This window comes from Osmerus eperlanus, chromosome 26 (assembly GCF_963692335.1).
Source record: "Osmerus eperlanus chromosome 26, fOsmEpe2.1, whole genome shotgun sequence".
Classification (NCBI taxonomy): domain Eukaryota; kingdom Metazoa; phylum Chordata; class Actinopteri; order Osmeriformes; family Osmeridae; genus Osmerus; species Osmerus eperlanus.
In genome coordinates, this window is record NC_085043.1 from 245083 (window position 1) to 256443 (window position 11361).

The following is an 11361-nucleotide window of genomic DNA, read 5'->3' on the forward strand; positions in this document are numbered from 1 at the left end:
CTAGGGGGCATCCTTGTCTGACCCCTGACCGGATAGGAAAGGGGTCTGTGAGCTGTTTGTTGACCAGGACTCTGCTCGTGATGTTGTTGTAGCAGAGCCTGGTCCAGTGGATGAGGTGTTTTGGGAAGTTCATCCTCCCTAGCACCTCCTGCAGGAAGCCATGGCTTACCCGGTCGAAGGCCTTCTCTTGGTCGAGGCAGAGGAGCGCGAAGGGGACCTCCGCTCCTGGGAGTGGAAGATGAGGTCTCTCACCAGGAGCAAGTTGTCATTGATGGACCTTCCGGGGACGCCGCAGGTCTGGTCCGGGTTGATGACTGTGGGGAGGTGTGTTTGGAAGCGCCACATGAGGGCCTTCGTGAGAATCTTGTAGTCCGAGCAGAGGAGGTTGATGGGGCGCCAGTTCCGAAGGTCCTTGAGGTCCCCCTTCTTGGGTATTAGTGTAACTGTACTCTGTCGCATTGATTCTCCTAGCCTCCTTTCCCTGTAGACTGCCCGGAGGACCTGGGCCAGATCGCCCTTGACGAGTTCCCAGAAGGCCTGATAGAATTCCGCCGGGATCCCGTCCGGTCCCGGGGCCTTCTGGGTGTTCATGGAGTGCACGGCCCGGGTGAGCTCCTCCAGGCTCAGCTCTGGTTCCTCGCTCTCGCCCCCCTCTTTGATTTGGTCCAGACCGTCAAGGAAGGTTTCCGCCAGAGCCCCGTCTGCCGGCTTGGTGTCAAACAGCCGGCCGTAGAACTCCTCGGTCACCTCCCTGATGTCGTCGCTGTCCGTGACGGTCTGGCCGCTGGTGTTATAGAGGGACTGGATGCCTTGTTGTTTGGACCGTGCCCTGCGGAAAAAGAATCTTGTGCATTTCTCCTCCTCCTCCAGGCCCCGGATTTTATCCCTGAAGGTCTTCCTCTCCTGTTCTTCCCGATAGAGTGTGGCCAGATGTTCCTTGGTCTCTGACAGCTCCGGGTCACGTCGAATCCTCTGAGTTGGAGGAGGCTAAGGCGTTGTAGGGCCTCGTTGTGGTGGTGAAAACGGGCCCTTTGTTCCCCAGCCTTCCTCCTTCCCACCCCTCCGAAGAACCCCTTGACCCGGGACTTAACCATTTCCCACCACTCTATCGGGGATGTAAATAAATCCTTCAGGGTCCTCCACTCCAGGTAGCGCCTGGAGAAGGAGTGGCTAGTGGAGGGGTCCTGGAGTGCCGATGTATTCATCCTCCAGGGCCCCCTCGTTGGTCTGACTGGCCCCTCCCATCGCAGGGTCACGGTCAGCATCCTGTGGTCTGAGAAGTGCGTCGCCTGGGTCTTGAAGGCGCACACTCCCAGGCCTGGCGAGAGCAAGAACATGTCGATCCTTGAAGAGGCAGAGCCCGAGGATCTCACCCACGTGTGTGTTGGGGGGGAGGTGCCGCCGACGTCCACCAGGGAGAAGTCGTTGATTATGTCCTGTAGTGCTGTGGTAGATCTGTCCTTCCTGGGTTTGCTCCGATCCTCGTCCCTCAGAGCGCAGTTGAAATCGCCCCCTACCACTACTGGCATGGGGGTCATCAGGAGAGGTCGGAGCTTGGCGTAGAGGGAGACTCTCTCTGCGACGCTGGTGGGGCCGTAGACGTTGATGACCCTGAGCGGGGAACCCGGACCTCCAGGTCGACGGCCAGGATCCGCCCGCTCTCGACGACTCGATGGCTAATTTGTCGGAGGAATGGATTGGCCACCAACATCCCGACCCCGTCCGCTCTGGCCGTGTTGGAACCTGACCAGAGAGAGTCTCCCCGAGTCCACTCCCCCTCCAGGAGTGCATCCATCACTTTGTAGGGGATGGCACACTCCTGGAGGAGGTAGATGTCGGCCGGTTGTGTTGAGAGGTGTCTGAAGACGGTTGCCCTCTTCTCCTGTTGTAACATACTGCGGGTGTTGAGTGATGTTATTGTGATGGTCATGGTGATTGTGATGGTTTGGCGGGTCCGGCGATTCCTGTGGCGATGATTTGGAGGTTCCTGATGGCCTCCTGTGCGTAGTCCGGATAGGGCACCTCCCCCTGGTTGCTCACGGCTTCGTCGTCCCCCCACCGTCTGCCTGGTGGTGGAGGTTCGGCCGGCACGGAGGGTCCTTGGGTGGGCCGGGGCTGGCTGGTCTGATCCTGTGTGGGCTCAGAGACTGCTGTGGGGGGTTGGCGTCTGGACTTGGGGCAAGGGCGGGAACGTGGGGGGAGGGGAGGAGGGAGGGGAGGGGGGGGGGGGGAGGGAAGGGGGCCTGGAGGCTTTAGTGGTGGTTCCGGGGGAGAGGGGGAGTCGGATGTCGAGGTGGAGTCGTCTTCGGAGGTCACAGTGGTGGTTTTACGTTTCCTCTTCAGAACGACTTGGTTCCAGTCTGTGAGCGGCGTGTTATTGCTGTTTTCATTGTACAGTGACTGGGAATGTGGGGGTAGGTCGTGGGGGGTGACTATCCCTACCAGGGCCGGCTCCCTTACGGTTACCGACCCGGCAGGGGTGGAGGTGCGTATGGGAAGGTATATCGGGGAAGTCATGTCAGTGGAGTCAGAGTCCTGTAATGTTGGCTGATTTGTCGTGACGGGTGTCGGTTGGAGAGGGATGGGTAGGTCTGTCTGAGGGTCCAGTAGGCCTAGTTGTGTCAGTGGGGGGGAGACTGCCCCCGGTGGTAGGATGTCGGTCTTTGGGTCGAGGGTGGGGTTGGTGGGGGAGTCAGGAACCGGGTCGGGATCCGTAATGATGAATAGGGGGGGTGTGGAGGAGTCTGAAGGGGGGGGGTCAGGGGTAGGGGAGGTGGGAGGGGCAGGGGTAGGGATGGGGGAAGTCGGTAGAGGGGGATCGGCTGGCTCTACCTGAGGTGAAGCTCCTGGTGCTGCCGTAGTGGTGGTAGTGGCCGGTCTCCTGGTTTTGTTGGCGTAGGACTGGGGGCAGTCTCTGTAGAGGTGTCCCTGAAGCCCACACAGGTTGCAGGGGCGTGTGTGGGTGCACGCCACCGTGGGGTGTTCCCCTCTACAGATGCGGCAGATGATCTTTGTGCAGGCCGCGGCCAGATGTCCAAGGTGGCCGCAGTTCCTGCACAATTTGGGCATACCGTAGTAGTGGACGGTGCCCCTATGGTTCCCCAGGTTGATGGTACTGGGGATGTGTTGGACACCGCCCACCGCTGATGGATCCGGTGTGAGCTGGACCAGCCATTTCCGTGCCCCGGTCCACACTCCATCCTCGTCCAGGACCCTCCTCGCTCCAGAGTTGACGCGGGCATAGCGGCGCAGCCAGACCTCCACGTCGTACTCCTGCACAGCTTCGTTGTGGAATTGGATGGTGACTACTTTGTTTTCCCTGTCTGAAAGTGGTTCTGTGTGGAGATGACTGAAGGGCGGGTTATTTTTGTTTTGACGGTACATGGTCCAGAATTGCTCTAACAGTTGTGGTGTTTTGAAACTGACCTCAAAGGTGTTGGGGGTTGAGGGTGGTTTCACCAGGCAGTTGAGGTCGTTTGGCACAAAGCCCATACCTCGTTGGAGTACGGCTCTGCTGAATTCCAGGCGGGTCATTCCGGTTGTCGTGTCTTTCTGTCCTGTCGTTGTTGCGGTGGTTGTGGATCCTGTGGTGGCTCCGTCCCCGGCAGCCTCCTCGGATTTCACTGTCACTCTGACGGCGTTCACCCGTCTCATCGCCCCAGGGTTCATCCTGGCAGCCATGATGATGGTGGTGGTGCGTGTCCCCCGAACCTGCTAGGGTGAGGGGGGGGGGGGGGGGGGAGAGAAAACTCAGAGCGGGCTGAGGCCACTTGGTAGCCCGTCCCCAAGGGACGGCACTCTCCTGTGGCTCGCCCGCTCCTAACGTTGGTGTTGGGGCTCCTGGCCCTCCTCCCGTCTGGTCTGAGGTGAAAAAGTCTCCCTGTGAAGGGCAGAGGGAGACCTGAGAGCAAGGTAAGGCCACCCGAGTGCTTGGCCCTAGGGGTGCCACTCTCCTGTGGCCTGCCTGCTCTCGGCGAAGGTGGTGGGGCTCTTGCCCGTCTGTCCCTCCTTCCTCCCTCCGGGTCTGGTCTGGCGGGAAAAGGACGATCCCGATCCCGACTTGTCGGGCGGTCTGGCCAACCGCAAGGGAGGGGGGGGTATGGGGATCCGGGAGAGTGCGGAGTACTGGGAGTGGAGGGTCAGGCCGGTCTACAACGACCTAGCCTCTCCTCCTGCTCCTCTGCCTCTCGCCTCTCACCGGGGCCAGCGGGCACCGGAGGCTTCCGGTCGCGTCCTGGGTGTTCCGCAGCTGGACGGGTCCGGGAGTCGGCAGGGGTGCTGGGAAAGGCTGGTGGGGGTCGGGGCCGGTCTACCACGACCTAGCACCCTCCTCCTGCCTCCTGCCTCCTGCCTCTCACCAGGCCCTGTGGCACCGGAGGGTTCCGGGCCGGTTCGGGGTGTTCCGCAACTGGGGGGTTGGGCTGGAGATTTTGGCCGAACCGCGGTCAAGCCACGTATTCTGCCTCCGTCTCCAGCCGAGTGGTGAAAAAAGGGGGAAAGTAGTGAGAGAGAGAGGGGGGACCGATACCTGGTTTCCCACCGCACAGTCAACAAAGCAATCGCAAGCCGTGTCCCATACACCGCTCAACCCCGGACTTTCGATTCCTTTGTTCACCCATGCGCCTGAAGGGGAACCAGAGTGCCGATTTTAGTAAAAGGCGAAAGGCTTGTGCGTGCTGAAGGGGAACCAGAGTGCCGATTTGAAACGGCCCAAACGGCCTACCCCCAACCCCTCCGTTGGCCCTGACTCACCCGTCCGCGGCGGCGAACCGCATCCTTATCGGGAAAAAAAGGCGCGGAAACGCCACGGGCCGCAGAGGGGCTCGGCCCGCCCGCTTGGCTTTTCTTTTATCGCCGCAATTTCTCCATTTCACGGATCGCTTTTTCTCGATTAAGATCCCTACGTGTTTATCGTATGCGCCTTCCAGCCAGTCGACTCCGTGTTGGTGTGGGCTGACACGGCGATAAAAAACTCATTCCGATTGCCTTCCCATTTTTCACCTCGGCCGCTGACTGTCAGCCAGTTCTCTCTCTCTCTCTCTCTCTCTCTCTCTCTCTCTCTCTCTCTCTCTCTCTCTCTCTCTCTCTCTCTCACTCACTCACAGCGCACCCCCCCCCCCCCCCCCCCCCCCCCCCCTTTGAGGTCACTCACCTCACTTTTTTTTTTTTTTTTTTTATATCTAAAAGGGCGGGAAAACGCCACCGGCCGACAGGGCTCCGCCCACACCCCCTTTTTTTCACTAGCTTTTCTCTTTGACACGCTTAGAAAGAGTGCACCCTTCCCGGAGACGCTGCAATACCGGGGCGATGCGCGGAGCGGACGGAGCGAGCCCCTGTTCCGACTCCCTGTTGCAAAAATCCGTTTAATATGTTGTCCTCGCATGGAGGACATATCAGATATTAAACTGATAAGAACAGATACTACACTTGATCTTAGCCAAAAGGCCGAGAAGCGATGACCGCATTATCGGACGCCCCCCGCGCGCGGACCCTCCGTGCACCGGCTGGGCCACTCGGTCGCCACACCAAGAACGGCCGAAACTACGGAAGCGGAAAGCCCAGGCCAGAAGCCGCAGAGGAAGCGGGGACGGAAGAGGAAATCAAAGGAAAAGGCAACAGAATTGAAACGGCTACAGAAGAAGCAAAGACAAAAGCCTTACCCGCACGCACGCACGCACCTAACCCCAAAGCCAAGCAGGGACGGAAGCGGAAAGCCCAGGCCAAAAGCCGCAGAAGAAGCGGGGACGGAAGAGGAAATCAAAGGAAAAGGCAACAGAATTGAAACGGCTACAGAAGAAGCAAAGACAAAAGCCTTACCCGCACGCACGCACGCACCTAACCCCAAAGCCAAGCAGGGACGGAAGCGGAAAGCCCAGGCCAAAAGCCGCAGAAGAAGCGGGGACGGAAGAGGAAATCAAAGGAAAAGGCAACAGAATTGAAACGGCTACAGAAGAAGCAAAGACAAAAGCCTTACCCGCACGCACGCACGCACCTAACCCCAAAGCCAAGCAGGGACGGAAGCGGAAAGCCCAGGCCAAAAGCCGCAGAAGAAGCGGGGACGGAAGAGGAAATCAAAGGAAAAGGCAACAGAATTGAAACGGCTACAGAAGAAGCAAAGACAAAAGCCTTACCCGCACGCACGCACGCACCTAACCCCAAAGCCAAGCAGGGACGGAAGCGGAAAGCCCAGGCCAAAAGCCGCAGAAGAAGCGGGGACGGAAGAGGAAATCAAAGGAAAAGGCAACAGAATTGAAACGGCTACAGAAGATGCAAAAACAAAACCTGCCTTGCACGCACGCACGCACGCACGCACTCAACCCCAAAGCCAACCTTACCCTGCTTTTGTCACACGTCCATCAGGCTCTGCCCTCCCTCGGGCAAAGCCTCCCAAAAATACCACGTTCCACTCGTCGGCGTTCCCCTCCACGGAAGTCTTTAGTAAAAGGCGAAAGGCTTGTGCGTGCTGAAGGGGAACCAGAGTGCCGATTTGAAACGGCCCAAACGGCCTACCCCCAACCCCTCCGTTGGCCCTGACTCACCCGTCCGCGGCGGCGAACCGCATCCTTATCGGGAAAAAAAGGCGCGGAAACGCCACGGGCCGCAGAGGGGCTCGGCCCGCCCGCTTGGCTTTTCTTTTATCGCCGCAATTTCTCCATTTCACGGATCGCTTTTTCTCGATTAAGATCCCTACGTGTTTATCGTATGCGCCTTCCAGCCAGTCGACTCCGTGTTGGTGTGGGCTGACACGGCGATAAAAAACTCATTCCGATTGCCTTCCCATTTTTCACCTCGGCCGCTGACTGTCAGCCAGTTCTCTCTCTCTCTCTCTCTCTCTCTCTCTCTCTCTCTCTCTCTCTCTCTCTCTCTCTCTCTCTCTCTCTCTCTCTCTCACTCACTCACAGCCGCCCCCCCCCCCCCCCCCCCCCTTTGAGGTCACTCACCTCACTTTTTTTTTTTTTTTTTTATATCTAAAAGGGCGGGAAAACGCCACCGGCCGACAGGGCTCCGCCCACACCCCCTTTTTTTCACTAGCTTTTCTCTTTGACACGCTTAGAAAGAGTGCACCCTTCCCGGAGACGCTGCAATACCGGGGCGATGCGCGGAGCGGACGGAGCGAGCCCCTGTTCCGACTCCCTGTTGCAAAAATCCGTTTAATATGTTGTCCTCGCATGGAGGACATATCAGATATTAAACTGATAAGAACAGATACTACACTTGATCTTAGCCAAAAGGCCGAGAAGCGATGACCGCATTATCGGACGCCCCCCGCGCGCGGACCCTCCGTGCACCGGCTGGGCCACTCGGTCGCCACACCAAGAACGGCCGAAACTACGGAAGCGGAAAGCCCAGGCCAGAAGCCGCAGAGGAAGCGGGGACGGAAGAGGAAATCAAAGGAAAAGGCAACAGAATTGAAACGGCTACAGAAGAAGCAAAGACAAAAGCCTTACCCGCACGCACGCACGCACCTAACCCCAAAGCCAAGCAGGGACGGAAGCGGAAAGCCCAGGCCAAAAGCCGCAGAAGAAGCGGGGACGGAAGAGGAAATCAAAGGAAAAGGCAACAGAATTGAAACGGCTACAGAAGAAGCAAAGACAAAAGCCTTACCCGCACGCACGCACGCACCTAACCCCAAAGCCAAGCAGGGACGGAAGCGGAAAGCCCAGGCCAAAAGCCGCAGAAGAAGCGGGGACGGAAGAGGAAATCAAAGGAAAAGGCAACAGAATTGAAACGGCTACAGAAGAAGCAAAGACAAAAGCCTTACCCGCACGCACGCACGCACCTAACCCCAAAGCCAAGCAGGGACGGAAGCGGAAAGCCCAGGCCAAAAGCCGCAGAAGAAGCGGGGACGGAAGAGGAAATCAAAGGAAAAGGCAACAGAATTGAAACGGCTACAGAAGAAGCAAAGACAAAAGCCTTACCCGCACGCACGCACGCACCTAACCCCAAAGCCAAGCAGGGACGGAAGCGGAAAGCCCAGGCCAAAAGCCGCAGAAGAAGCGGGGACGGAAGAGGAAATCAAAGGAAAAGGCAACAGAATTGAAACGGCTACAGAAGATGCAAAAACAAAACCTGCCTTGCACGCACGCACGCACGCACGCACTCAACCCCAAAGCCAACCTTACCCTGCTTTTGTCACACGTCCATCAGGCTCTGCCCTCCCTCGGGCAAAGCCTCCCAAAAATACCACGTTCCACTCGTCGGCGTTCCCCTCCACGGAAGTCTTTAGTAAAAGGCGAAAGGCTTGTGCGTGCTGAAGGGGAACCAGAGTGCCGATTTGAAACGGCCCAAACGGCCTACCCCCAACCCCTCCGTTGGCCCTGACTCACCCGTCCGCGGCGGCGAACCGCATCCTTATCGGGAAAAAAAGGCGCGGAAACGCCACGGGCCGCAGAGGGGCTCGGCCCGCCCGCTTGGCTTTTCTTTTATCGCCGCAATTTCTCCATTTCACGGATCGCTTTTTCTCGATTAAGATCCCTACGTGTTTATCGTATGCGCCTTCCAGCCAGTCGACTCCGTGTTGGTGTGGGCTGACACGGCGATAAAAAACTCATTCCGATTGCCTTCCCATTTTTCACCTCGGCCGCTGACTGTCAGCCAGTTCTCTCTCTCTCTCTCTCTCTCTCTCTCTCTCTCTCTCTCTCTCTCTCTCTCTCTCACTCACTCACAGCCGCCCCCCCCCCCCCCCCCCCCCCTTTGAGGTCACTCACCTCACTTTTTTTTTTTTTTTTTTATATCTAAAAGGGCGGGAAAACGCCACCGGCCGACAGGGCTCCGCCCACACCCCCTTTTTTTCACTAGCTTTTCTCTTTGACACGCTTAGAAAGAGTGCACCCTTCCCGGAGACGCTGCAATACCGGGGCGATGCGCGGAGCGGACGGAGCGAGCCCCTGTTCCGACTCCCTGTTGCAAAAATCCGTTTAATATGTTGTCCTCGCATGGAGGACATATCAGATATTAAACTGATAAGAACAGATACTACACTTGATCTTAGCCAAAAGGCCGAGAAGCGATGACCGCATTATCGGACGCCCCCCGCGCGCGGACCCTCCGTGCACCGGCTGGGCCACTCGGTCGCCACACCAAGAACGGCCGAAACTACGGAAGCGGAAAGCCCAGGCCAGAAGCCGCAGAGGAAGCGGGGACGGAAGAGGAAATCAAAGGAAAAGGCAACAGAATTGAAACGGCTACAGAAGAAGCAAAGACAAAAGCCTTACCCGCACGCACGCACGCACCTAACCCCAAAGCCAAGCAGGGACGGAAGCGGAAAGCCCAGGCCAAAAGCCGCAGAAGAAGCGGGGACGGAAGAGGAAATCAAAGGAAAAGGCAACAGAATTGAAACGGCTACAGAAGAAGCAAAGACAAAAGCCTTACCCGCACGCACGCACGCACCTAACCCCAAAGCCAAGCAGGGACGGAAGCGGAAAGCCCAGGCCAAAAGCCGCAGAAGAAGCGGGGACGGAAGAGGAAATCAAAGGAAAAGGCAACAGAATTGAAACGGCTACAGAAGAAGCAAAGACAAAAGCCTTACCCGCACGCACGCACGCACCTAACCCCAAAGCCAAGCAGGGACGGAAGCGGAAAGCCCAGGCCAAAAGCCGCAGAAGAAGCGGGGACGGAAGAGGAAATCAAAGGAAAAGGCAACAGAATTGAAACGGCTACAGAAGAAGCAAAGACAAAAGCCTTACCCGCACGCACGCACGCACCTAACCCCAAAGCCAAGCAGGGACGGAAGCGGAAAGCCCAGGCCAAAAGCCGCAGAAGAAGCGGGGACGGAAGAGGAAATCAAAGGAAAAGGCAACAGAATTGAAACGGCTACAGAAGATGCAAAAACAAAACCTGCCTTGCACGCACGCACGCACGCACGCACTCAACCCCAAAGCCAACCTTACCCTGCTTTTGTCACACGTCCATCAGGCTCTGCCCTCCCTCGGGCAAAGCCTCCCAAAAATACCACGTTCCACTCGTCGGCGTTCCCCTCCACGGAAGTCTTTAGTAAAAGGCGAAAGGCTTGTGCGTGCTGAAGGGGAACCAGAGTGCCGATTTGAAACGGCCCAAACGGCCTACCCCCAACCCCTCCGTTGGCCCTGACTCACCCGTCCGCGGCGGCGAACCGCATCCTTATCGGGAAAAAAAGGCGCGGAAACGCCACGGGCCGCAGAGGGGCTCGGCCCGCCCGCTTGGCTTTTCTTTTATCGCCGCAATTTCTCCATTTCACGGATCGCTTTTTCTCGATTAAGATCCCTACGTGTTTATCGTATGCGCCTTCCAGCCAGTCGACTCCGTGTTGGTGTGGGCTGACACGGCGATAAAAAACTCATTCCGATTGCCTTCCCATTTTTCACCTCGGCCGCTGACTGTCAGCCAGTTCTCTCTCTCTCTCTCTCTCTCTCTCTCTCTCTCTCTCTCTCTCTCTCTCTCTCTCTCTCTCTCTCTCTCTCTCTCTCACTCACAGCCGCCCCCCCCCCCCCCCCCCCCTTTGAGGTCACTCACCTCACTTTTTTTTTTTTTTTTTTATATCTAAAAGGGCGGGAAAACGCCACCGGCCGACAGGGCTCCGCCCACACCCCCTTTTTTTCACTAGCTTTTCTCTTTGACACGCTTAGAAAGAGTGCACCCTTCCCGGAGACGCTGCAATACCGGGGCGATGCGCGGAGCGGACGGAGCGAGCCCCTGTTCCGACTCCCTGTTGCAAAAATCCGTTTAATATGTTGTCCTCGCATGGAGGACATATCAGATATTAAACTGATAAGAACAGATTTTTTTTTCTTTTGAAAGAATTTATTGATCATTTGCAGCCAGACAGAGCATTAAAAACACATTTCAAGTATCATTTTACATTTTCCATTTGCATGTCTTAAAACACTTTAAAAAGGCATAAATTTGGATAAAAAACACGTGCTTGGTCAAATTTAAAAGTACGTATGTTAAAAGGCAATACTTAAAACAAAACAATACTTTAAAACACAGTGTGATAAAAGCCATAAAAAGTGTTACATCAAAACAGGGTTAAGACATGATAAGAAATGTGTGTAAAAGTTTTAAAAGTCTCTGTTGTGCAAAGAAGGTGGAGCTTGGAGTCCATAAACGGGGCCGATTCCTCCCGCTCCGCCGAACCGGTCACCGCTCCATTCTTCCTCTGTGGCCCAGCGGAGATCCTCGACCACGGCAGCCATTCCGGCGCAGTCAGGCCGCGGCCGCCCGGACCACTTCACGTGGGTGGGGGCCCCTTCCGAATGGCGCGTGGGACGTACCACCCTAGGGTCCCTGTAGCCAGCTTCGCCACTGCCTGGGTGGCCGTCTCCACGCGCTTCCCCACCAGCAGGTTTCTGGAGGTCCACAGGGCCTCCTTATAGCATGTCA

General features: G+C 57.0%; 6 non-coding genes and 1 pseudogene across 6 annotated transcripts; all 7 read right to left on the bottom strand.

Annotated features, from left to right (window-relative positions):
• Nucleotides 1-5266: 5266 nt before the first annotated feature.
• On the bottom strand, nt 5267-5457 carry LOC134013239 (U2 spliceosomal RNA). Its single transcript, XR_009928758.1, has one exon. It is a non-coding gene; the product is annotated as a U2 spliceosomal RNA (small nuclear RNA).
• Nucleotides 5458-6365: 908 nt separating this feature from the next.
• Nucleotides 6366-6483, bottom strand: LOC134013437 (U5 spliceosomal RNA). Its single transcript, XR_009928925.1, has one exon. It is a non-coding gene; the product is annotated as a U5 spliceosomal RNA (small nuclear RNA).
• Nucleotides 6484-7054: 571 nt separating this feature from the next.
• LOC134013240 (U2 spliceosomal RNA) lies at nt 7055-7245 on the bottom strand. The gene has a single exon (XR_009928759.1). It is a non-coding gene; the product is annotated as a U2 spliceosomal RNA (small nuclear RNA).
• A 908-nt stretch (nt 7246-8153) lies between these two features.
• LOC134013438 (U5 spliceosomal RNA) lies at nt 8154-8271 on the bottom strand. The gene has a single exon (XR_009928926.1). It is a non-coding gene; the product is annotated as a U5 spliceosomal RNA (small nuclear RNA).
• A 550-nt stretch (nt 8272-8821) lies between these two features.
• On the bottom strand, nt 8822-9012 carry LOC134013241 (U2 spliceosomal RNA). The gene has a single exon (XR_009928760.1). It is a non-coding gene; the product is annotated as a U2 spliceosomal RNA (small nuclear RNA).
• Nucleotides 9013-9920: 908 nt separating this feature from the next.
• On the bottom strand, nt 9921-10038 carry LOC134013439 (U5 spliceosomal RNA). Its single transcript, XR_009928927.1, has one exon. It is a non-coding gene; the product is annotated as a U5 spliceosomal RNA (small nuclear RNA).
• Nucleotides 10039-10604: 566 nt separating this feature from the next.
• On the bottom strand, nt 10605-10783 carry LOC134013244 (U2 spliceosomal RNA; annotated as a pseudogene).
• Between the last annotated feature and the right edge of the window lie 578 nt (nt 10784-11361).